Source organism: Bombus pascuorum, chromosome 9, assembly GCF_905332965.1.
Source record: "Bombus pascuorum chromosome 9, iyBomPasc1.1, whole genome shotgun sequence".
NCBI classification, from domain to species: Eukaryota; Metazoa; Arthropoda; class Insecta; order Hymenoptera; family Apidae; genus Bombus; species Bombus pascuorum.
In genome coordinates this window covers 3,224,300-3,251,674 of record NC_083496.1, presented here as the reverse complement: position 1 = coordinate 3,251,674, position 27,375 = coordinate 3,224,300, and the positions used below count along the sequence as shown (strand labels likewise).

Below are 27,375 nucleotides of genomic sequence, written 5' to 3'. Positions count from 1 at the left end.
CCTGTTACGAAACAAAACAAAACATCGTGTTACCGCGCACCTTTTTTTCGCAGGTTTGTTTTCGAGTGCTCGCGAGTTCGAGGCACGCGTGAAAACACGGCCTGTAATTTGTAGAGGAAAACATTGATCGGGGGTTATTACGCTAGATGTACTAATTTATTTCGACTAATCATTTCGTTCGGGATGAATTCGCACGAACCGACACGCCCCTTTTCGCGAACACGAAACGAGACTCCGCGTTTAATTAAGCCTCCGCTGGTTAAATTAATAAACGGTGGTGGTTGGCGAGCGGCCTCGAATTTAAAACGATCTCGTTCGGCTGGTTGACAGCGAGATCTCTCTTTCTCCCTCTCACGGTTGTCTTTCGAGAGATCCGCGAGCCGATTGATCCGGGCATCGCTAACGAAAGACAGTAAGAAGCGATTCCGAAGGATGTGGCGCGCGCAGAGGGCAGTTGTTTGCACCCATTAAAAGTTGAAGTATCAGCCAAGTTGCCGAGAGGGTATTGTAAAGAAGAACGTGAGAAATGAAACACGATTTCCGTCACGTATATAACCATCCCGTTTCAATGAGGCCCGATGAGAATGGCCGGTTCCGATTCTTAAGGATTTACGTGACGGAGTAGCTTGTTAGCCTTAAAAGCGAGCGTTCATTGGAAATCGATGCCTATGCACCCGGTCGCCATTACTTTGCAGAAAACGTTCTATACGCGCGATGCATTCTATCATCGTTCTTATTGCTTTTGATCGATATCCATAAAGTGTATTGGTTGTATCGCGTGGATTCCATAAAGACTTCTCGAGACTGAAAGGCATCCGACTACGATGCGTTTCAATCGGTGCTTCCATATTTTCATGAATATTTAGATGTCACACGAACAACTTTTCTCGAATACCGAGCGTCTGGCATCCGTGAAAACGTTCCGATTCGCTATTGTTGTACCCTTAATTTAAATTTTAAACCGTCCCAACTGTTATAAAGCGATAAAGGGAGAGAGATAAAAATTACTACTTTAAACGTTATTACAAACTCGACAGAGATTATATTTTGAATTTCTTTGGAATCACGTAGGCGAAACGAAATTCGTGGAGTCCCGTAGCTCGATCGTTTGAAAACGTTTTTCAGCGGGCTGATACGGCACGTAAAACGGACGGAACCATTATTCGCTTTATCGCCGGAACTTTGCGACGTTAGAACAAGTTTCTTAATCGCCGGTGGCGCATCTCCGTATCGACTTGCTGCAGCTTTAGTCGTGAACTGCAGCAACCTGCACCGGTTACAGCGGGTACACAGGCTTATGCAGAGATTCAGGATCGATTGGTAGACCCGGCAGCGCCAACTTCGAGTCAACTGAATCATGTTCCGTCTACGTCGATTTGCACGCCATCGCCGCATTAGCTATTGGCAACGGATCATAACTGCCTCCGGATAGCTCCCCGCATACTGCAAATCGCTTCCGTAACACTTTCCTTGAAATTTATATAGCGGCCCGCCACCCCAGCAACACGACGACGACGGCGACGATCACGACGACGTCTACGTCCAACCCCCGACACCTCACCTTCGGCCTCCGGTTCTCGCGTTCGACGTCAACCGAGATAATGGCGTTAAATTGGCAGCCAGTTCAATCTCTCACCGCGGCTGCATCGTTGGAAAAATCGTTTTTACCGTGGCGTCAACAAATTTACAGCCGTTTTGGAGCTCGAGCAGATATTAATAAACATGGGTCTGTAAATTTCTCTTCCTCAAAGTAAAGCTCATTTAAATTTTAGATGAGAGACCTGTGCAAAGAGTACGCATGGGTAAATTACCACAGCTGCTGTTTTTCTCTGTATCACTGATTTTTTTATATAAATCTGCGTTATTAGCTCAAATATCTTCATGCAGTTTCTGCATTTTTCCAACGACTCGTTATGGCAATTTAAAGGAAAGATCTCTTTCGCGGAGTGAATCAAAATGAAAACACGCTTGAATTAGTACAACTAGCGGATCGATAAATTAAACGAGGAAAAATTCCGCTATTACACGTTACCCAGTCGGAACATACGTTCCCACCTATGGTCGTTTGCTCAATAAAATAATAACGTTGACAGAACAAGCAGTTAAAATCTGCATATTATTTAAGGACGTCTACACGCGAGGCGTTTCTGTATGGTATGGCTTCGAGGCTCTATTTCTTTCTTCATCTTTTCCATTTCTGTCCCCCTGTCTCTTGTCCAGTTGCACCGCGGCTGCAACAACCACTCTTAACAGGGTTTGGTACGACCGTTCGTAATAACGCCGGCAATAAATCGTGCACCATGGGAACGAGCAATGACGCTGTTCTAAATTATCTCCATTGACCACGAAATCTCATAAAGATTGACAGTGGCCGCCGACCACAGCCATTTATTGGAAGTGAAATTTGTCGGCTGACTTCGTCTCTGGGCATTCGCTTTGACACGAACTGTTTCGTCGGACGTCGTTTCTACGGCTTTATGTTTCGTAAAACGCAACGTCCTCGTCCAGTCGAAGAGACGAAAGAAGAAAATAAACACAAACAGAAAAAGAGAACTACTTAGAAGCACGTGCGCGAAAAAATTGAACGCAGCCGCGAAAGGCAACGAAACGATGCGACACCGGAATGGTGGTCGGTTCTTGGAGATTTCACGTCATAAGAGACTACGTGAAAATATCGCCATGGTTTCGTAGAAACATGCTCGCAACAGATCGACAAAGTCGAAAGCTTTTCAAACGCGACCTCGGAATATTTGCGCCTTCTTCGCTCAGCTTTCGTCTTCTTTCGTGTCCGTAGTCTGAGAAAAATGTTACACGAATCGCGAGTAATCGAAGATTCATACCGCGTGGAGAATATTATGACGGGCAAGACTGAAAATTGTTCTAGAAGAGCCTCGACTGCAATAGATTGGAATAATGTCTAAGTCAATTTGGCCGGGGGAGACGCCGCAAATTTGATTTTTATAGTCGCGTTTATAACTCAGTTAGGACATCCATCTACCCTTCCTGACTTTCTGTACTCTTCATCCTCGGGGACATGGACGCGACGAAGGAAGAGCTCCGCGCGACGTCGCAGGTCTTTGACCTCGGACGCGCAGAAAGAGGAAAAAAATATATAGAAAACCAGGAAGAAGCCCGGCCCTAAATTCGCTGAATCAGGCCGTCTTCATCTTCCATGGGAACCAAGCGTCTCTTATTAATTTAATTTTTATACTCTCCTTCCCGTCCGTAAAATCTTGAACCGCTTACGTCGTGGACAGTGAGCTTACGCCGCAATGGCGCAACTTTTAATCCCGGTCTTAATAATTATCGAATAAATAATAAAGGAAGTTCGTAAAAGCGGCATTCTTGAATTTACGTTTGAACGGGTCACGACGACGCGGACGACTTTGAAAACTTGATTAATTTTTACATCGCGATAACGAGCGGATTAGCGCGAAAGGTGTTTTTTAATAAGTAGAAGCAAGGAACAAGGGACAAAATTGTAACCCCACCCATAACCACCCCCACCTGCCCTTATAACAACCTCACTCCACACTCCCTGTTAAGTTTTCCCGGATAGTGGAAAAATTTCATTCCCGACTGCAAGATCCTTTTAGCCTTGTACTCTTCGGCCAAACGAAGTTCACAAACGAACGAAAATTCGATTTAGTCTTCCATATATCATACGCCTCTCTTTTCCAGTTCGCTCGTCTTCTCCGTTTCTGTTTCTTCGACCGATCCTACGCAGCCGTCGCATCGCCCTTTTTCGCGAGAGAAAATTCACGTGGCGGGACCACGGATCTCTCTCGGACAGACAACGGATATCTAATTTTTCTATTTCAAAAAGTTTCGGCTGTACCCCGGACGCGGTCCGCTTTCACCCTCGGAGAAGCGATCTGCGACGACATTCCGCGAATTCTTCGTGGCGGTCTCGAAGAGCGGAGGCATGGAAAGCCCGTAGTACGAAGGAGACCGAGGGTGGCTCGATCGTTCTCGCGTTTCCGCTCACGACGACCGCCACGAATCGTTCAACCGGATTCCGGCCGCGGGCACTGTTCCCTTTCAAAACGATAATAACCTGCGAAAAGTTTCCCTGCTATGGTTGTCTGGCTGACTGAAATCGAAACTGTCGACGTTCTTGGCTAAAGGTTATTTGTACCAACTTTCCGGGATGATCCTTTCTTTAATGCGACGATCGATAGCTTCCAAACGGTTTTACGTTACCTTTTGTATTACGCATCTCGATCTTTTCTCGAAGAATGTTTTAAATATCTACGTTTGTACGCTGGAATTATCAAACAGAAGAGAAATTCTGTACCGTTCGTGCGAATTAGTCCAAAGCAGTAGTAAGTAATTAAATGTTAATATTTGAACGATCCTAACAGGTTTCTATAAAGAAGAAAAGGAACATAATCGAAAGAATAATTAAACCGTAGAAACGGTAGGATGTTACGTGGGCTGCTCAAAAATGACCGTTCCCTTTCTCGTGTTCGTACAATTTCGACGTAACATAGAACAAAAACGTACGTAATAATTTCCTCCGGGCGTCGTACCGTTCCGGTTTCGAGGAATCCCACTCCTCCCGATAATCACCGGGTGGCAAAACCGAGCACGATAATTCTACGGTTAATTGCTTGTACGTTAATTAAGCTTCGGTTCATATTTGGTGGTGTGGCATTACCGCGAATAACCAGCGGTGCCAGTTCGGGCCCGGCATGCCGTGCTGTTTCCAGTAGCCGGTACGATGTTGGTACTTTTGTTAATGCCGCGAAAAGCGAGAATCGAGTGATACAAGGCATTCCCAAGATAGCATAATTGCTGGCGCGTACAGAATCTTGTAAGGTATGCGCCGTCGACTCGAATGACAGTGCTCGATCACTGTCAGATCGACGTTGCGAGCCGGTGGAATACCGGCGGGGCAAGAAGAGCCTCTTTAGCGGCCGAGAAAAAGAACGCGCTCTCCACCGGGAGACTAAGAGAGCGAAACTCGAGAGTCGACGTTCGAATCGATCATTGCTTACACGTTTTCCCATAGCTAATTATGCGAGTAGTACTACTAATAATAAGCAACGCCGATGCTACGCCCCATTAATCCTTGTCACGAGCTATCTCTCATCGACTCGCGAATACTTCGTTATTTGTATGTTATGCAACTGTTCCCTCTCTATTTCTCGTTCTACCTATCTCGTTTTGTTCTTTTGTCTCTGTAGAATCGTTGCGAAACGAGACGTCAGAAGTGCAGAGTATGTCACTGCCTCTGAGAGAAGGTACGCGATACAACGTATTTATCGCATAATCGAACTCTAACGAGATAATCGCGCTCGTCGAATATTTCCGATAAGCTGAAACGTTTCGTGGATGGACGTAATATTCCTCTCGGAGGATTGCGGAGAATCGATGGGAAGTGCAAGTTGCGAGAAACATCGTGACGGTTCTACTCTTCCTATACATCCCTATACTTTAGGAAACGATCGCAACGTCCGAGAGCGCAACGCGCGTTCTTGCGCTTTCAGCCGGCGGTAACGCAGCCAGTGCGCCGAATGCGGGGGTGTGCGATAACGCGCGTCGAAAATTGATAATATTTCACGACGAGAGATGGCAGAGACTCCCTTTTATAATTGGTTGGCATTTGCATGCGGTCTTTACACTTATTGAGGTTTAGCCGCGAACCGGTCGCTCCTCCTGTCCGTTTTTATCATTTATGCCGGCTACACAACCGGCTCGTAGCACGCGATCCTAAACCCCCTTCTCCATGCTTCTTTGGTCGCTTCCCTTTCTATCCTCACACCCTTTCTCGCTCCCCTAATCCCACCCTCCCCTTCCTCTCTCGCGCCAACCGCCCCCAGAATTGCCATTTCGCAGCCGCGTGGGACGTTTCAGTCCACTTACATCCCTCCATTTCGACGACCGCGACTTCAAACAATTTGCAACCTGTTACCAACGCTGATCCGCCGCCTTTTTCTATTAGCATCCGTACCAATTTACGGTAATTAATCGCCGACCTCTTTACAGTTTAAAAACGCTTCTTTTCAGCTGATCGTTTTCGTGGATGTGTATTAGCAATGCTTAAACGGAATTTACGTTTACAAACCATGATGCAAATGTCGATATTAATGTCGTTAAATATATTGCAATTATTTTTATAGATTTCCTTTGTAACAACAACGATATGTGTAAATTAAGACGAAATTTACGAATTTGAAAGAAAAGTCAGCATCTCTCCCACACTGCTGCACCACATCCGTCATCCTGGATGTATTAATGTGATGTATTAATTATCGCGTAACGTGTCGTAAGTACGTAGTAATGACTATACGGTACAGCCAAAAGGATTGCTTTTAATGACGAGGAAGGATGCAAAGGACCGAGCGGCGCAACAGCAAGATGATAAGAGCCCACCGTATACGTCAAACTGCGATCACTAATAGTACACCTCCGGTTCGAGATAATTATCGGACCGGTTGCAAGGCTACTTCAGTCTTGATGCATACTCAGCTTCGTCGGGGAATCGTGCAGCGAAGAACGATGTATCGTGTGAGATGCAGAGCACCGGGAAAGTGATGGGAAACGAATTAAAGTTATTTGAAGAATGGAAAGCGAACCTTTTCATGGGACGCAATCACCACCAGATCTCTTGGAAGGAACGATATCAAACGATTTTTAAAAGACGATACTCCTTGTTAAACTTAAGTCGAATCATTATAGATACGACTTACGTTACGACATGGAGGAAGAGAATAGAAAGTAAGAGAGCAAAGATGCTTGATATAAGCTCATAAAGTAGCATCGCTGGTTTTGTTATGAAAGAGCGAGCGACAATTGTCGTTTTCGTCTCGTAAAACGTCCAAGCAAAATGCAATCGGCCGTGTAGACTGCGAAAAACGAGCAAGAAGAGGAGGGGAAGCTGGAGAGTTATGTGTTTGAAACCTGCTCTTCGAGACTTCATACACGCTCCTGGCAATGTAGGTATTCGAAGAAGATTTACAAGTTTTCCTAAACACCACAGCGAATGAAGCTATAGGAAAATGAGAGTACACTACGAGTATAAAGTATCTCCGAGGATGTTAAAGAATCAGAAGTTCGAATCAATTTTAGAATCAGTAGAGATAGAATTATTAATAGAATACCAAGTTTTCGGTCAAGATCGTTTAAAAGTCATCGTTGGTCATCTAAGTCGCGTCAGAATCGTTCGAAAGTAAGGCTGTTTCAAACCGAGATTCTTCGTAAGTCTGTAGATTCGATTTCGCCGGTTTTCTAGCGACTATTTTCAGCGGCAATTGCTATGCTGACAACTCAAAGTCACCCCTGAATTCTGTTCAATGCCAGCAGAATAGAATCTGTCATGGTGACGTTGAGTCGAATCACGGGATAGGGCGTGCGCCTGAATCATCGCCAAATAATTATTGTCCTCTGAGATTTAACTGTCGCCTCGTCGCAGCCGTTGTCGTTGTTTGCGTACGGTAGTTAAAACTCATTTTAAGAACGCTCTCACGCGCGCGTACTCGAGCTGCCGCTCTTAATTTAGTTAGCCAGCAAGTTGGAGCGGGACGTCCGACCTTAAGACACTTTATCATTAAAGACCTTTCCGGCTCGTTCCGTCCGGAGGAAATTTTCAGGCCGTCGGCAATGCTGCGTTTCAACAGAGAATTTTTCATTCTAGATCGACCCAAGAACGAGGCGTTAAGCGCCAAGCCGTTTTTCAACCTCGCAGATACCTCTTCTGCCTCTGTCTTTTCGTTACTTCTTAATTTCATTTATGCTGCTTTAATTTTACGCGCGTAAGACAACCCTAAACGGCGTTGATTGTATCACTTGCTTCATCGGATGCTCGAGCAAAATAAACGTAACAATTCTACATAATCGATCGTATTCTCGAATTATGAAACTCTATAAACGTAATCTGGTACGTTAGTCGTATCTCACGATACGATAAGCGATACGATAAGTTAGCCATAGAATCTGTTCATACTTGACAAAGTTTTCGTTTTGTCGTAGAATTTATTCCGAAGCAATTAACGTCATCATCGTCGTGTTGGAATAGTACATAGTTTAGTAAGGCGCGACACGTGTTTGTCGTTGTTCGTAAATACATACTACGCTGAGCTGATTCGGTGAGAACACGTACACGTGACACGTGTACCTACCATTTCGGCTAGCGACAGTGCACCACCTCGCGAAGTAGCTTTCCTTGTTAATTTCAATGACGATTCCTTTGCCACATTTATTTCACCTCCCCTTTCGCTCTCTAGCGTTGAAACGATGTTCTTTGCTATATTATCGAGTAATTTGATAGCGTATAAACGTTTTCACGCGTGATAATACATAAATATCATTTGCCATTGTTCTGTCGATGCTTCGCCGAGTCTTTATCGATCCAGACGATGGCGAACGTACTCCGACGTGCGACGACGAAGAATGGTTCCATCGCCTGCCGTTATTCGACGACTAAATACACCGTTAAATCATTTCCACGCGATTAGGGAACGCGGGAAATTCATTTCGCGACAAGAATGTGCAATTTATGCGATAACGAACGAGGAACGACTCACGCAATTCATTCAGATTCCTTTTCCACGTTGTCCCCATTTGCCATTTGATTATCGACGTAACAAGTAGAATTGTATTTCAGATTGATCGCGCAATGCCAGTAGATACAACGATGCCTTTATAAACATTCGATCGATTAGACCCGAGGATCGTTCTGTTAATCGCGCATCGTTTGAAAAACCAAAGCAACATCGCGTGGATAACTTCTTTACTGGGACGTGGAATAGGTATATTGTTTGTCAGCATCGTATAACGCGAACGGAATATTCCAAGAATCTTGAGGGATCCTGAAGGTTCGTAGCGCAAAGTCTCGGTCACTCTGCCGGTTGATGCACGACCTTGCCTCGTACCTCGCCATCAGGCACAAATTCAGCCTCGGAGAGGATCTGCATAACGTCCGATCGGCGCAAAGAATGCACGAGTGGCACGCGCAGGAGGGCATGCAGTTCGTGCCGACACTGGCCGCGCGGTTTTGCACAGACACAGAGAAGCAGCGATCGTGTCGAGCGCAAAACACAAGTAAGTGCTATGGTGGAACCGTGCGAAGAGGAGAGAACGAGCGGAGAAGGGTGTACCGATCGGACGAAGTAAGGAACAAGGATATAAGTGGAAAGAGAGAGAACGAGTAACGAACATTGGAGGATGCTCGACAAAGGCGCGCTACCCTCGTCAGCTAGTTTAAGTCGTACATGAATAAATTCAATCCTATCACAGCCATGCTAATTTCATACAACAAGATCCTAGTAGCTGTGGAAAGCTATATAACTATCCGTCCAGCGGGGGCATCTACATAACATATAGCCGCTTACGCTTTAACCCCGAACGCGCGCAACGCGACCGGCACGGCGCCCGTTAACTTTGCTTCGTCGCTTTCTGGCTGTCAAATGTTGTTGGCTTCGGGATTCAGGGTTCGAAACTCGCGCCGTAAAACTCTCTCCCTCTCTATCTATCTCACTCTCTCTCTCGCTCTTTCGCGTAGCGTCAATCCGACCGTACTTGTTCCCGCGACCCTCTCACAGCCAGCGCTCTCGAACGTGTCAACCGTGAAAAGTTTTGGAATATCAGTTTTGCTGAAGCACGCGCTCGAAAGCTGAAACTTCGAATCGGGACGAGATTGACTGTGCTCTGTGACACGGTAAACCAAACTGATCGCTCGCTCGTTCGCGAAACGTATGGTAATGTCTTTGCTGACTATCAGCGAGAATTTTATAACGTCTCGTCGCGTGACAGAATTTATCGGACCTGGTATAATCTTGTAACGTCGTTAACGTATAACTCGTAAAAGGCAATTAAAATCGCAATTAGCCATGATAACGTTGACAATGGCAGATAATTATTATTATATATCGAAGCGTTTATTAATTGGCCCAATCTCGCGGTACGATTCTACAAGGTACGCCGTAAAAGATAGTAAATCATCGCTTAATGAATGTAAAATGAACGTGCGTTAATGTTAAACAAATAACCGGCATTGTTACGAACGATGCCGACTGCGTAGAGAAGTTCGTAATCAGCATATGAATTAATACGTAATTATCTGAATATACGGTGCAGCGAGATAATATAGAGAAAAAGTGAAACGATGCGGTCACGATATTTCAAAGAAAAATCAAGCTTGTCGCTGTAGGCGTGTTTTGAAACATGTAACTCTTTTATCACGTACGAACAATGGAGCCAGTATATTTTAAAGAATCACTCGAGCTCGTACACGTCGATGATTTTTAAAGGCGGTTCATTAAAAATAGAATAAATGGTAATTACGCCGCGTCGATTCTATTCAGTCAGATTACATCAGTGCGCTCGCAGTTTTGACAAAAAGCTGCCCCGACCATACAGTATGTGTAAATAATTTTAAATGAAGTTAAATATGAGTGATTTTTGAATATATCGAAGTTGAAATCAATATTCCTGATTTAAATATTCAATACATCACTATGTACCTATGGGCGTTGAATTGGTAAATGCAATTACGAAAAATGAAAAACATTCATGTGATACATTCGAATCATTAATATCAAACAGCGAACGTTATCCTATAAAAGTATTAACGTGGTATTAAATTATAATGAGAAAGGAGGTAGCTGAATAAATGATTTTTCAACTAGTATAAAATTCCTTGAATGACAAAAATTTATTACGATAATTTTTCGTCCGTCCACTTTTTATGATCGACCGATCAGTTAACCAACCAATTTAGCTAAAAGCAATTTTTTATTTAATTATCTTGTTTTATCGACGCTTTAACGAAACGGCAGATGCAACTTGATACTCAACGTTAATTGCATGCAAATGCAAAATTAACGTAGTGACATCGTCTTAATTACCTGTCAAATATTTCGCAATTGCTCTGAGTGACTCCGCTTGTATTTACTTTTGCATTTCTTTCAAACTGTTTCCACGAACAATTTATCACGCACGATTTAATTATGATCATCGCTTAAAAATTTACGATTTAATTTAAGCGGTAGCGACTTTAGAATTCCGATAAATTAATTGACGAATCTTGTTAAATAATATTCCTCGTCTCGTAAACGTTGATAACGAACAGCACGAGCACTTAAGGAGGAATTAAACATATCGGAGAAAGTAGAACTGTAATGTGGCGAAAATATTCGTCGTAACTTTTACAGAAACCTAAAGGACCAACCTCTCTTACGATCACGATCTCGTGCTAATGCGATTAATCTCAATGACAAACGCTTTTTATTTTTCACGTTAGAGATAGAAAAATGAAACGAGAAAAGTAAAAAGTACGTTTTTTAACGCATACGGCATAGCTATACTTACTGTTAGTCATCGAGCGTGGATATAAATAGCGAACATGTACAGAGATGGAAGTGAAACAGTCGATCAGGCTGGTAACGTACATATTTGTTGAAAACGTAGACAGTCGGGCTCGCAGACAGGCCAAATGGAAAGTGTAAGTAGAGGGGAAAGCGCGCACTATTGTTCCACCCTCTTTCCCAGGTTTCAGAAGCGTTCGCAGCAAGTGCATTTTGTTGTGTACTCAGAAATCTGTTATTCAATTTGAAATGGCTTTATCGCGCGTCTGAAACCAACCCCAGATTTCGCATTGATGCCAAACTACATGGACTATGAAATCTCTTCCCAACAGGCGCACATGCGTGGCTCTGCATGCGGCATGTAGCCTGGCTTTTCTCTACACTTATGTGAACTACCAACACCACTGGTAAAATCGAGTGCTCGGAAGTTCCCGGCCGATACTTTCCATGTATTCGTCCGAACATATGCATGTGGAAACGGAAACGATCGCAAACTAAAACAGATATGAAATGACGTGGTATACGTTGGTATACGTAACGATAAAATGATTAAACAAGAAATTTTCGACTAGCACATAGTGCTCGCGACCACACAAACATCCAATAATACGGTTTCGCGTAATATCGGTTGTTTATCCAATGGAAAATTCGTGTAACATATGTTTTGAGATAGAAGAACGGGAAAATCATACAGAATAATTATTATCGACATTCTTTTCCTGGGTGCAACATATTCAATCGAAAAACGGTAATGGCATTTCAATTTCATGTGTACTAACGTTATTTCTTTTCAATTGTATCATCCTACACAGCCAGGAAATTAATAAGCAGGACAAAGGCTGCTGTTAAATATAAATCCACCTGGTTCTATCGATCGATTGGAAGGCAGGATTGTAACAAGATGCCACGGGCGAAGCGAGATCGTGAAGAATAATAGAAGTTTTGTCATTAAACGAACGTTTAAATTCGAGACCTTAGATCAGCGTCTGCCAATTAGAGCGAAAGCAAGGTCGAGACGCGGCGCTGCGAATTCCGCGTTTGCTGTCCGCGCGTGCTACTCAAGTATGGTAATACGATGAGAAGGAAAACGAGTCTGGCCTTCCACCAGTATACCTGTTGTACTTCAATTAAATTGAGCCACCTGAGAGGCAAGCCCTTTTACTAATGTACTCGTCGTGAGCTTTGATCTACCTACAGTTTGTATCATACTCCTTTGTATTATTTTATCGCGTCACAAATACTTTCTACAGTAAATAATTATAGAAAAATCTCGTGGATAAAAAATATCGTGAACGTTACGCTCGAGACACAAGCGAAAAAAGGTTTATATCGTTTTGAAACATTACGTTTACCGAAAATAATGCATTTTATAATACAAACATGTATATATAATAGAATTAACAAAATACTGAGTAATTTAGTTGCACAAGCATATGGGCCGACACTGTATAAAACGCATTATTTAAAAATGAAAATTCAGAAAAAGCAAGTCACGGAAAAATTGAAAGATTTAAAGCGTATTACATATACGTATACATAGCAATTCGAACGCGTCAAATTACTGTCGGTTGCCCGCCAAAAACTAGTCGAAGCGACACGACGATAGCGCCACGCTCTGTCAATGATAAAACTCGTTCAAAGATACTTGCAAAGCTAGGTTAAAAAGATTAAATGAGAAAATTGCTTGCTTTTAAACGAAATATCGTATGAAAATCAAAATTCTCTGTGACTTGTTCCCAGTTACGGTTATTCGTCGAATGACAATTCAATATCGAAGATACCCGGCGATATTGGTAGCGAGTTAGAAAAAAAGAGGGAAAAAATGGCGGAACTGAAACAAAATCGTCGAATAGGACGCGAATGCAAATACAGAAAAGGTACTCACACAGGATCACGTAGAGGTGCGTGCAGTCGAGATTCAGGCAGGAAGGCAGAGGTGGGTTCTCCTCTCAGGTTCGCAGGTACGTGCACGTAGGTATACGCGCACTCGATTGGCGTCGACCGGCGTCCCGGGAGGGGCGCGACGCCAGCCAAGAACGAACGTTGATACTAAACCGCGGGCCGAGCTGCTCCGAACGACAGTTCAACGAGCGTGTGTTCCGAGGCCGGATCACGGTGGTCCATACGACCGATTCGCGTTTAAATTTCACTAGCGGCCGCGTGTTCGCGAAACTGTCAATCAGTGACGTTCGTCGGTCGGTCCACTGCGATGCGTTTCACGCGCGAAATCAATCTCGACTGAGAAGTATCGAATCGCAATTTCGAGGTTATCCACCTTAATCGAGAATCGATATTTACAGTAATCCCATCCCGATGGTTTCGAATTGCCTATTGGTAAGTGTGATACAATATGGTGGACTAGAATCGCGCGCGATGATAACGCGGAAATTTAACCTAGAATATCGATCGAGTAGATCCGTGTACGACTAGGACCAGTTACGTACACGTGAATCCTTCGTTGGAACGGTGTGTTATCGTGTAGTATACTTTGCAAGGAGTGTCGTCGTCGAGCGGGATTGTCTTCTGGAATTGATCGAAGGATGATTAGTAACTAATTTTGACGACAACGTCGTTCGGATTTGTGACACGACTATAGTGTGCGCATATAGTCTATGTATACGTGTGTGTAACCGTGTACGTGTGTGTGTTTACATTGAATCAGTGCTCGTTGGCAACATCATGATCCGTCGACGTGAGTGCGATCGAGTACTCTGGAGTGCTACCGAGGGTGTTTCTAGTGCAAGCTTCGGGGTTGCCGTCTGCGTGTGGGTTTCGAGATGCGTCCTGTGGTGCATCAGCCACGAGTAACTGCAATTGGAGGCCGGTGTAGCCGTATATATACCGGTAACTTGGCCACGAGTGAGCGTAGTGTGCCGACTAACCGCTGGAGTAATTAATCCGACGTATGTGCGGACAGACATCCTCGTTTCTCTACGCAGAGTCAATCACTGACGTCGATTCAGAATCTAGGGCTTGTCGTTTGATTACAGCCTCGAAAGATTAGAGTCTTGATTGGAATTTGCTTGATACATAGAGGATAATGACAATCGATGGAAAGATAATCGAAGGGCACAAGCGTAAACGACAGAATCAAAATCATCGACGAGTTAATCGCGTGAGAACGATTAACCATTAAACAGAGAAAAAATATATATATATATATATATAGAGAGAGAGAGAGGGAGACAGAGAAAGAGAGTGATATTCAAGAACAATGTTCCAATTCCTTCACGCGTAGCAAATCAGATTCTATCTACCGCTTATGCAGCTGTAAAACGTCTATGTTACCGGATCAGCAGACGACTTCACTCTACGTCGCATTTCGAACAAGGAGATTAATTAAAATAGCAAAACACAAGTTTCGGTATTGACAAACTCGTCGATATTGACACGGTACTGTTACACAGAATTGATGTTTCGTGTTGATAAACATTGTTTGTTACTACGACGTGCACCGGTGTTTATGTCTTTTTCAGTAAGTAACCGACCGACCATCGACCGCGTGCCTATCGTACCGTCCGACGTCAGTCGCTTATCGCAATCGAAACAATGTATCGTATCGAAGATTAAAGCCAGTACGTTATGCGCATCGTTTAAGCGACACGTTCGAAATAAGTGCACGATGCAGAAATAATTCGATCGATTTACGAAAATATTTCCGACAATATTATATCCGACAAAGTCGTGCAGTGTTTTTATCTTGACGTTCTGCGCATCACGTGGTTTCTCGCCAGGAAAAAAAGACATTCTTCTTGACTTTTCGTTAAGTTAATTAACCAGCGGGCAACGTTCATCGACGTCCATATTTGAAAGTTGTTGAACACGTATCTTGGCGGACAAAGTAAATGAACGACGCCGATTACCCGAATAGATAATTAATCAGGACCAAGCGAAAGGAGGCATTCGTTCTGCACGACCAATCATCGGCCCGATGTCCTGATCACCTTACAGTGTATATACATCATTCAGCTCGATTGGAATGGAACGTCTTAATTAATAATCACGCGAACCTATTGAAATTCGTGTGCCGTTTCGCATATTAAGAGGGGTAATTAAAGAAAAAAGCAGTAATTAAAGAAGCAAGGCGAACGAAGAAAGGGTCAGAAACGGAGCGTGGAATCTGCAAGTGGACTTGGCCGACCTCATCGTCTACTTTTTACCTCGTTTCGCGAACACCGAAAAAGAGTTCTCACACCGCACGCGAGAGGGACCTTAGACACGCACGCACGCATTCACGCACCCCTTTCGAGGGAAGAACTCGAGGAGCAGAAAAACCCCGTGCCCTCGGTCATCTCGATTTTTTCGTGGTTTTTTCAATCCTGCCCAGTGGCCAGTTTTGCTGTTCGTATCGTGGAATTGCTGCTGCACGCCGACCGAAGGTGAGTCAAACTCGAACCAATCTATTCTTTTACCTTTTTCTTCTCCTCCATCGTATGTTACACGTTGCCGTAAATTGAACAATTACATTGCGGATCAATATTTACGGCATAACAACGATGATATTCGGCCGCGTATTTATTTTATACTTTCGCATAATACAAGCAGCATTATTGCATGAGAGCGTGGTTTCTCGAAACTCGACCACCGCGTACCATACTTGACCTTGTTCACGAATTACAATCATTTCTCTGTTCCGGTAATTCTTTTGACAAATTGCGTTGGCGTAACTAATTTCTGTAGCTGTCAGCCGGCCTGGTATATTAAACCAAGGGAGCATTGTTTCGATTGGTAGTAGAATCCCCATGCGACCCAAACATGTGCAACATGAAAATAATCGTAGCTCAAAATTGAGGTCGCATAGTACATATTTTTGCATGTCCTCGAGCAATATCGCAGCACTGCCACGCCAATTATATAAATTCGCGATGGTTATATGTATCGCTGTTTTTTATTTCCATAGTTATACAAATACTTCCTAAATGATACTTGCAAATAATTCGCGTTCTAAATAACTCTCGTTCGAATCGTATCGGTAAAAGAAATGGAAATAAAGTTTGTTTTTGTTGAAGTGATCGTCACTTCTGAGAAAACTCTACATTTGGTCTTCGGTTTCTCAAGAGCCTAAGGTCATCGATAGCGCGTAGACAAAAGAATGCGTCGAGGAAAGACGATAAGCGGTACACGTGCGACGTTGGTTTCGGCAGTTGTCTTTAGTCTCAGGGTAACGTTGCTAGCGAGAGGATCTGGATCAGCTTACATAGTACCACATATTTTGTATTTTACTATTCAATATATATATACTTTCAATACCTTGCAGTTTGCCCACGCATTTCTTTAATTCCATCCACTGAATAACCTTAACAGTTTTAATATCGATGCATAAAAGTAACGGAGTACGCATACGTGTCTAGACGACGAAACGCTCGAGTTTTCGGATATGTATTACGTATAGACGTATCGTCATTGACGAAGAGCAGCAATAGCTTTTGTACCTGTAGAAGAGCTTCGTCTCTCCACTCATGCTGCACTATGCCGCGAAAGTCGTGTGTTCGTGTCTGTCGCTAGCAAATCCTTGAAATCGAATTTTCCGAGACGAGGGTCCTCTTGGGGATGGAAAAGGAGGGAGAAAGAGTGCCGGACCGGCGAGTAGGAGAAAATTCGTACGTCAGTATGGCCTGGACGAAGAAGAAAGTACTTGTGTCGAGCGAACGTGCCGATTTTGCGTGTCGGCGTTTCCCTGCAATTTAGTCGCATACGATTTATAAAATTGTGAGTATAGCCACCGCGGGGTTATAGTAGCTATAAAAGAGTGTGCTCTTTATTGGTCAAATTTCGTCGCGTTCGAGAATGCGGAAAGGCTACATCGGTGCTTTACTACTCGAATTGCGTTTAAACGGTAGAACAAAACGACTTATACATTTGCGCGTAAATTTTGAGAAAATTAGTATCGTCGATCTTCGTGCTACACAGATTGTCGAAAAATTGGTACTCTTTTATGTGGATTATATTTAACGTTTGACGAGAGTTTTTGAAATTATCTTTGTACGATATCATTACACGATGTTCGGGAAACGTGGAATCTTCGGGTAAAGTGGAATAATCGAAGTATTTCGCGTTTAATTCATACGACCACGTATTCGAAGCATCGAAGTTTCGTACAGGAGTGGAAAATTCTGATCGTACCAGAATGTATCGACTATTGTCGGTTAAATCGAGCATTGTCTCTGGTCGAAACTGCAAAATATAATACATTTCTACAAAGCCGCACGCGAGTCGACACGTCCATTAGAGGCGAGGACGTTTAACAGAAATTGTGTGACGTTTCGCATGGGCATTGTATACGGCGGACAAGCGTAGGTATGCCCAAATAAATAGACCGTGTTACATAAAGAGCCCTTGTTTAAATTATATCCACGAAGGTATTGCGCTTGTTCTGCCGCGCGGGGGAGACAAAATTGCGCCATTTTCCGGAACAAATGGTTCCTACGTCCGGAAGCAATACGCCAACTGTACGAAATTATAACGGATATATCACAACTTTCACCCGCGCTAGGACGCATACATGTAATGTGTGCATGTACATCTTGGTCTTTCGGCGTGAACACATGATTCATGGTTACGGCACGAACGTAGGAAGAAAATTATCAAACAGCAAGAGGGACCGTTTCCAACTCGGAAAATAGCGTGCACGTCAATTACCGATCTGAGTCGGTTAATCATGCTACTACAAATCGGCTTTATGATATCCAGAAGTGGACTTGTCTGGCTACAATTTTAATCTAGATCTGTTTCACGCGATGAATCCGTTTATTCTCGATATAAACGAAGCTATTGTTTGAAAGTATTGCCTTGTGAATAAAAATTTGAATATAGATAGGAAATATCGCGAGATCTTAGATCGATCGAGAACGACGAACAACAAGTACATTATACTGAACCTGCTTCGTTTTTTTATTCCACTCGACGGATCATCGTTTAACGAAGCTCCGTGCGGAACGAAACGAGGCTGATGGAAAAATTTGCGGATAGATTCGACGCGTAAGCGATCGCTGGAACTAATAACCAGTTATAGCTAATAACACTCGTGAAAAAAGAGAGGCATCAATTAAGGACATAACAAACGCGATACACCGTTCCTAAAAGTCAAGCGAGGCAACAATGCAACACTATGCCTGCTGGTGTTAAACGCGGATCCACAAGCGCCCCAAGTGGCCGTACATTTAAGAACGATGCGTCTCTCCGAAACGTACAAACTGGTTTCGGGATACTCCTCCCTCGTGCTCGGCTTATTCTCTTTCTCGTACTCCGTCTCCCTCGAAGGAGAGTCGATCAAGCTTCTCTCGAGTGCGTTTCGGGGCTTCTCGTCTTATTTCCGAGCTTCTATCTCGGCGAAAAATCTATGTCAACCGACATGTTGACACGTGTTTATACGTAGACCGGTCGTGTGAGCGCGAGCACACGTAAAATCAGACACGTTAGAGTAGAAAGTGAGAGAGGTGGAGTAGGTGACAGAGTAGGAGGAAGAGTTGGAGGAACGGAAAAGATGGAGGCGGGAGGAAAGGTAGACGGACGTGGCGGAAGAAGAAAGAGAGGGTGGGCGCCGGGTTGGAAGTCGAGTTACTGGTATGCAGTGTCGGATTTCGCCTCGTCCGTCGGAAGAACGCGCTAGACGAAGAAGGTGAACGGAACGTGGTGTACAGAGACGAGTGGAAAAACACAACACTCAAGGTGTGCACGCACACACGCGTAGCACGCATGCTCAGGTTACACCCTTCTCATGAATCAAAACTATTTGAGACGGAGAAAGAGATATGGAACTACGCGCGAGAACGAGGCCAAAAGGGAGACAGGCTGACGTTAAAAGGGATAGGCAGAGAAAGGAAGAAGTACAGAAAGGGTAGATGAAGGAGACAAAGAAAGACGAACTAGGACATACGTGTTTGCTTACAATAAACGGGAGGTCATGCCGCGGTAGCTCTCTCGCGTTCCCTTGATCTCAGATATGAATTTAATTTTATTATGACGTGAACCGTCCGGCACTGCTGCTATCTTCGAATCGTTCTTATGCTCCCCGCAGAGGCGATCGTGTGCGAGTGAGACGACTTTCCTCCGCGGTTAGCTCGGAATGGTCTATTTCGCTTGGGTGCTCGGTGACCTTTCGAAATACGGCAAAAGCGGATCGAGGGAAAAGGTGTAATTGAGATGCAGGCGATCGATCGATGCTGAAAATAATATAAATAGATAATAGGTTCTTACACGATGCCATGCGAGCCGCGCAAGCCGTTTTGCGATTTTCAAGGCAGTATAATCAGAGATAGGACCAGGGATTATTGTTCTTCTCGATCAGGCGGGCATATTCTATGAAATCGATGAAACCGATCGTGATCGAGAATCGTGACAGATAGATATGCATGCCAAGGTTTTCTTAGTGAAATGAACGTTTCTAGTGGTACAAACGAAAGGATGAGCAGAACTTAGCGGGAGTTTAGTTTCGCTTCTCCGATATGTCAAACGGATTCTCAAGCGATTAAGAAGGTTTAAAGATTCTCTTTTGCCATCTGAATCATTTCTTTCCATTGACGTACACAGTGAATATCATTTCTCGACACTAAAGAGAAGATGTTTTCAACTTTCTCGCAAATACATATTGCCCGTATACATATATCTTGACGAGCTTATATATTAATACGTAGTATCGAGTAGGTGGTAATCGCATTGTGATTTAGAAATAATCTTCCACCTAGCCTTTCACTGGAATCGTTGATCGAACGATCGGTGACGCGGCGTGTATAATTTGCAAGTGAAACTCTCGCGTAGAATCGAAGGCGAACAAGTTGCATACAAGTAACTCTCAATGGTAGCTTGCTATTATTATTTTAATTAAATCTCGCATTATGGTGTAGAAATAGGAAAGCGATTTTATTGCTTTCATGAACCTATTGCTTATGTACGCATCTTAACGTCCGTGAAGAGACTCGGAAGAAATCTGACGGTTGTATGGTTGCATTTTAATTGTTACTCTATTGCCACGCGATTGTTACTTATTATCGATTCGTTGCAGCGTGGTACGTACAACAGTGTGTTCCACGAATTTTATTACCGTAACGCCCGTAGGGAAGCGTATTACCGGAAAAGCTTAACCACGCGCGAGATCATTGAAACGGAGATCGTCTCGGTGCGTTTCTATTTAGAGGAACGTAGGGATAAGAGGAGGTCACTATACAGCTCGGTAACTAGATACTTCAGAAGTCCTCGTTATAATAATTCCGCGAGTGTAACAGTCGCGCCTCGTGAACCGATATTAAAAAGGCATTGTCGTTGGGCGTATCGGTGAATCACTCTTACGATTCCGTCGAACAATGCGACGTCGACGTTATTAGCATTTTGCTCGATCTCAATGCAATTCAGCTGGATTCTATTGATCCGTGGAAAATACTTTCGCTCGACAACGTTGACCCCGCCGACGCCGCAATACCGATGTAATTAATTCTTTCTCAGGAATTTCATTGGGCTTCCCTCGCGACACGCTAAGAACCGCCGGCAGATTTTATACGCGGCCACTCGCCATTTTTTACTCATTAACGTAATGAAAACTGGCTGCTCCTTAACGCTGGCTGTCTAATTAAAGAATTCGAAAGCGTCTAATCGACGAATGACGCTCGTTGTCCGGAATGCGCATTTATACACGATCAATGTCTGTGCATCTATGTTATGAGCAAATGCATTCTGCGATCGTAAACGAATCTTCTTCTACTAGCGTGGTGTCGAATAACGAAAAGGATCGAAGGCACGTTGCATGTGTTCCGTGCATATTCTTTTCGTTACGCAATATTCGAAACTGGTAAGTTTAGCAACAAGAACGATCGGAAGAAACGACGATGGGAAAAAAAGTAAATGGGACGGCTGGCGAAAGGATTGAACGCGAACAAAAACCGAGTTATCCGATACTTTGAAATGCCAACGCATTATCGTAATGAAAACAGCAATGAAAATTGGATTAACGCCATGCTTTATTTCGTTACATGTTCTCCGGGTTGGATGGCAAAAACGAGATATTGGAAGATTCATCTTGCCATTAAAAACGATCGTAAACTTGCACGTTTCGGTAAAAAATGTACTCGTTAATGGTCTTGATGATTACGCGCTGTTCCTTCGATCCGTCAGTTAAAAAGTAGAAGGTATTTTACATTAACCAACATTACATTGCACGCCGAAAAAATGAACATTCCTAACGGGCTGATACGAAGCGTCTAGTAACAGTCGACTTTTTGTCGATTTCCCGTGTACATTTAAAATTAATGGTCACGTAAAGACTAAACAAAAGAGAAAGAAAAAGTATAGAGAGAAAAGAAAGGATCGACGAATATTCCGTTTGTAGCAGAGACAAATATTCGAAAGATGTTTGTCCGATAAAGTTGGTTCGTCCGTATAACGCGATCCAATTTTCTCAGCGATTCGATGATTCGCCGTGCGCCGTGATGGCGTAATTCGCTTCCACTTACGTCAGTGGATCGAAATTAACGTGGCCCTTGATGCTACCAAATTTCCATCCCTTTTCGCGTACCAAAAAGGTCCGTGGTTGAGTGCTATCTCTGAAAATCCATAGTGGTTGAGCCCTCACGGAAGGTGAAATAGCGTGGAATTTGCATTACTAATGTGCAAACTACGTCAAACGAAATACACCAAAGTATTTTACGTTGTATGAATGAATGTGTAGCCTCGGCGTATATGCAGTTACGTAAGCGTGAATAAACAGTCGGAGAAGTATTGTGGCCCCGCGCACATACACGCGTGCACGATGATGTTCGAATAGACGCGGGGGCAATACACGCGGTAGGAAAATGCGATACGACCTGACCCGGGTATACCACGACCAATCATTCAATTAACCCCGTTGTATACGATCCTCTTGATGCGATTTTATTTAATAAAGCTAATGTCAAACGTTCGGTCTTATAATAGCAGACAGACGAACGCTTCTGCTTCTAGTTCATTAATAGTCGTACAAGCGCGTTCGAAGGTTCGATATAGATTCGTGGCAAGTAACGTGTTCTCTTTGACGCAATCAAACATATTAAAATGCTATACTGTTTACTATGGTCTGACGTTGAAATTTCACGACGAAAATACACGATCAACGCGAAGGAATAAAAAGCGATTGGTCACTGCGAAAGCGTTAAAAGAAAACTAAAATATGAAACGTCTACTTAGAATCGTTATAGGTTACGAGTTTCTTGGCCATGATTCGATTCACTTTGTCTTATTGAGCGGGCTGATGAATACGCGCGAACGAAATGAACACAAGTCGATCGTTGTACGTGTAGTTGCGGCATGCTAGGGAACGTTCGTTATAGGCGTTTTCAATGACTACATGCAGCGTCAGTATTAGTTCCGTTTAATTAGGTAGGACGGGTAGGAACGGGGATTGGATCCGTGTAAAGCGTAATCCAAGAGAGATCCCGATTGACCAACTCCGCTGGACCAGAGGCAGCAGCATCAGAGCAGCGGATACTCTGGCCATGCTACGAGTTCCTGTTCTCGTGATAATAGAATCTGCACGTTCCATCGTACCTCGCGAATATTGGCGACCTAGCTGGAAAGAAACGTCGGCTTTGTTTTCGGTTGCGTGTTTAATTAAACACGCATGACAAATTTCATGTTACCGGGTAAACATTGTTGAAGAACAATGAAAGAAATTCCGCTTCAGGCGAACGATCCTGAATTTTGCAAAATGAGCCAGATAGGAGTAGAAGCTCGGAAAGAAATACTTTATACGCACGACGAAATTTGATGCCCAGGAATCAGTAATTACGCTATCGAGATTGCTTGTTTTATGCGCACTCGGTTAATTATTTAGCAAACCAGCAACTCGCGTTGCTGGTACAAAAGCGAATGTACGAGTGTGATGATTGACTTTCCTCGCGATAAATAAGTAATAATTTTGCCACGCGAACAAGCAGCCGGGTTATTTTCTGTCGCGCAGGCGCTCATTCGCGACAAACAAGAAGCTAAAACGTAAAAATATTTTCCTCGTGAAACAAATTTTCCTAAAGTTATGTCATCGAACGACATTCCGCTTTTAGCTGTACCCTTGCCTATCGGGTGAGCCAAAGTGGCATAGGCTCTCTGGAAGCGGTGTTTTATATCGTCTCATGTACGCGCTTCTATCTCGTAAAATTGTTGTCTCCGCAAAAGCCGCTCTCTCCTCTTCTTTCCTTTCCTCCCAGCGACTGTAATCCACCGGTTCTTTGTCATATTTCCGTCTGTCGCTCATATTTTCCGTAAGACGAATTTTCTTCGTTTTTCTCTCGTTGTCGTCATTTCTTTCGCCATGGATAAATGAAATCCAATATTACGCGTTTCGAGCAGGCTCGTTCGTACGCGAATCATAACTTATTCGATTCTTAACGACGGTCTCGGTATTATTGTTCGGTCCGTAACGTAGAATTAATATCGGAACGAAGTTATTCGTTCTAATACAGAGTGAATTAATTTTATTAATAGCTCGCATTGTACGAGTGATTTTACAGGAGTTGCGTCGTCTGCTCGAATGGACGATCGAATTAAATCGCGATGGAGGTACCCCGGCACACGACAGAAGGTAGTAGTTTTCGCATAGGCTGCCGACTTGCGCACTCTTCTTTTTCTCCCTTCCTCTCTCCGGGCTTCTTCGTTCCTTCGCGGCAGGACGCAGCTACCAGTCAGATGAATAGATAGCGGCTAATTTTCAGCGTTCATTAGAGCTGGCTTGGTCTCTCTCTCTCTCTCTCTCTCTCTCTCTCTTTCTCTTTCTTTTTCTGTACGCGTGTACTTCTCGTTGCGCTCGCGAGACACGTACCACTGCGAGTATACCAATGGCTGTGAATCAGTACAGAGAAAGAGAAAGAGAGCCCGCACCGACTAAACGGGCACACGTACTCAGCCTCGTAGCAACCGCGGAGATCGCAGCGGGGAACATAGAGGCATGCCAAGAGAACAAATAAAGAGATCCGGCATCCAGGAGAAATCTAATTCCTAATTGGTGCTTCGCTCTCTGTACTCTGCTCGTGTCGGTTATCTACCGCTATCGAAGCGCACGACCGGACTCGGCTATTACCGCCAGCCTCTGCAGAAAAGGATACAACGAACACCGCGACCGTGGAAAGGGTGGCGCGCGGACTTGCCAAGAGAAAGAGGGCGAATAATGGTTGCGGTTTATCTGTCAGACACAAAAGGGGGTCGAAACTGCCGAATCCACGCGACTATACAGAGAGAAAGAGAAAGAAAGAGAGAGAGAGAATCGGTACGATGCCTGAGGGTAGGAGGCTAAAGCCCTCTCGGGCTCGATTACAAAAATTGAATGTAGCCTCACCTGTCAGTCGGCGCAACAGACTGCACGTTACCGCGTTAGATACAGCCGCGGATCATTTTATATCAGCGCACCGCCGGGACCGGGACTCGGTCGTTCGCATATTAAATTGGTCCGCGAAGGGGCTGTCCGGGTGTCGTTTGCAATCATCGGGAATCGCGCACGTCGTTTACGACCATGGTAATTTCCATCAGCTACCGCGACAACTTTACCTCCGCGGGTATTTTTCATCGCGGTAGTCTGTGATCGCTTCGCTACTAGGAAAACGCGTAACGTTATCGATCTTTTAAATATTTACAGAGACGTTCGACACGCAAAAAGCTATCAATGTAAGAAACAAGTTGTTACGTTCGCGTGTCTTCGATCTTCCGTATATGATCCTGTTACCAATATACGTCCATTAAGAGCAATATTACGCGTAGGTAGGTAGATATAAATAGACAGGTTCGAGGTTCGTAAGGTAACTTGGAGTTACGTATACTGGTACAGGAATTCGACGCGTTAGCCGGTGGTTTTAATGGAATACCTTTTGTCTGGCAGATACTTTCCGCGAATGAAGACGCAAAAGTAGCCCGTTAACCGGCCGGCAAGTCCCTCTGACAGCGAGACGTTAGCCACAGTTATTATTCAGTCTCTCACCTCCCACGTCCGTGTTTATTCGCATACAAATGTGCCGTCGGGAGTGTCATAACTGCACTCGATCACGACGTAGTTCACGGCACCGGTGACGCAGTCTATTTTTCTTCTGGCCGTTCCTCGTGTTAGCATCCGGGCCGGACAATGAACGTACAAATACAAGCCGGACCAGCGCGCCGCGGCGAGATCTCGGTATTCTTATGCTAAAATCGTTGACGTCCGAGCTGACACGGTTTTTCGAGCGGCGATCATTCAACGCCTCGGCCACGGACCCGACGCGTTGTTCCCCTGTGTGTTACTCTTCGCATGCTAATCAACGAGTCGATGTTAAATTGCGCGTATCGCGACCGACTGTCCGCTTTTCATAAACACGACTAGGCTCCTGTAAATACCTGGCTATTCCGCCGTACGACGTCCGCGCACCGCTGAAAATATATAACCCTCTGACTTTTGTGGCCGGATTAACTCGTGGAAATATTACTGTACCAGCGAGGAATTTATTGACCGGAAAAGTGGCATCATTGTTCCTTGCGGAAAACGAGGCGAGCATTTTTTAGAGGACATAGAGTGACTCGATTGTTACGAATATCGAGAATTCCGGAACTGTTTCATAACACGCGAAACATTTTACATCGAGTTTGAAAATAGAATTGTAGATATATGTATTTGTACGCGTATATTCATTCTAAGTGTAGGTACTCGAAAACTACTTCCGATCGCAAGTCGGTAGTTTGAACGAGACAGGCAATCTGAAGTACGTGTTGCAGAGTGCTGCTTCGATTTCAGTTGCATCGGTAATGAATCTTCAGTCACGCAACTAATAGAAAGATGCAATTTGATCAATTATCGGACAAGTCGAAGGACGTTCCTCCGGCAGGAATATAGCCATTATCTGTCATATTCAGAGTTCAATCGTTGGTCTGGCAAGGTTTTTTTCTCGCGGTGAGACGCGTGCGTTTATCAAACTAAGGCGCAGTAGTGTCATCTGATAGGGGTATGACTCACATCGGTGCACGTTGGTGTGTTCGTGTCGTTGATAGTTTCGAGTCTGCAGCGTATCGCGAGCGGGCGAGAACTCGAAAAGCGGTGTTCCTAGTAATTTGCATTCGAAAAGGTGAAACGTAAAAAGATTGAAAAAAGAATGTAAAGTAGGATGGGGGATGAAAGAAAGAGGAGTCGCTCGGAGGAGAGGTATGCAAAACACGGGGAAGTATCTTTCTGAGAATAAACGACGGGCTACCTGTGGTGCTCTTAGCCGTTCTGTAATTGGCCGCGCAAAGTGAAACGCATTCTTATTTTCCCCGTTGCGCTTGCTCCCATTTGAACGGGACGTACACTCTTAACTGCAGCGGCTTCTAAGCACCGGATATACGATAATTGCCTGCAACTGTCGCGAGGGCAGTGCAATTCTAAAAACAGGTCTCTCTTTCCGCCTTCGTGCTGCAACGAAAATCTCACTTGCTCGGCCTACTGCCTGTGATTTCCAGAATTGCGACGGTTGGTCCGTAATTGCGGTCGAAATAATCGGCATTAATCTCGGTGACCTCTCGAAAGTGGACCAATTTCGTTTCATAAGGCGAACAACGTTCGTTCCAAAAAATATTAATTGTTCGTAAAAATTTCGTAAAAAACCGATCAAACAACAAAAAATACTATTTACGTGAAATTCGATGGCAGGCTAAGGAATCGTCGAAATTTCATATCCATTTGTCGAACGCGCGTAACGTCTACCGCGTAACCTGCGCGAAATACTTTCCCTTAGTTTCTGTTTCGGAACGATCGCGCGAAGCCTACGACATCGATATTTGCATTATGGATTTGTCGAGCGATGGTCGCGTTTCAAAATAAATCGGCGTACAAAGTGCGGCGGGAGCAAAAGTTGATCTATTCTATAGTCATACGTATAGGACGGCGGATCGCTGGCGACGCTCGTAATGCGAGCAATTTATTCGTTACAGTCGGCCTGATTCAAGTTCGACACGACGACCCCGTCCCCACGGCCCTCTTATTCAAATCGTATCTTCCAGGAGCCATTTTCGATCACAACAACGGTATTGACAAAACCGTTTCCTCATGTAAAATGCATGAGGACAGACTTTTTTCTCTCTTTGCAGTGGCGGTGGCTACGTAAAAGTCACACTT

At 44.1% G+C, this 27,375-nt stretch overlaps 1 protein-coding gene across 1 annotated transcript in view; it reads left to right on the top strand.

Moving 5' to 3' along the window:
• Positions 1-15,361: 15,361 nt before the first annotated feature.
• LOC132910268 (latrophilin Cirl-like) overlaps positions 15,362-27,375 on the top strand; it is a 364,455-nt gene continuing 352,441 nt past the window's right edge. Inside the window, exon 1 of the mRNA XM_060965824.1 lies at positions 15,362-15,688. The gene's annotated coding sequence lies outside the window, so the exon portion shown is untranslated. The remainder of the gene's footprint in view (positions 15,689-27,375) is intronic.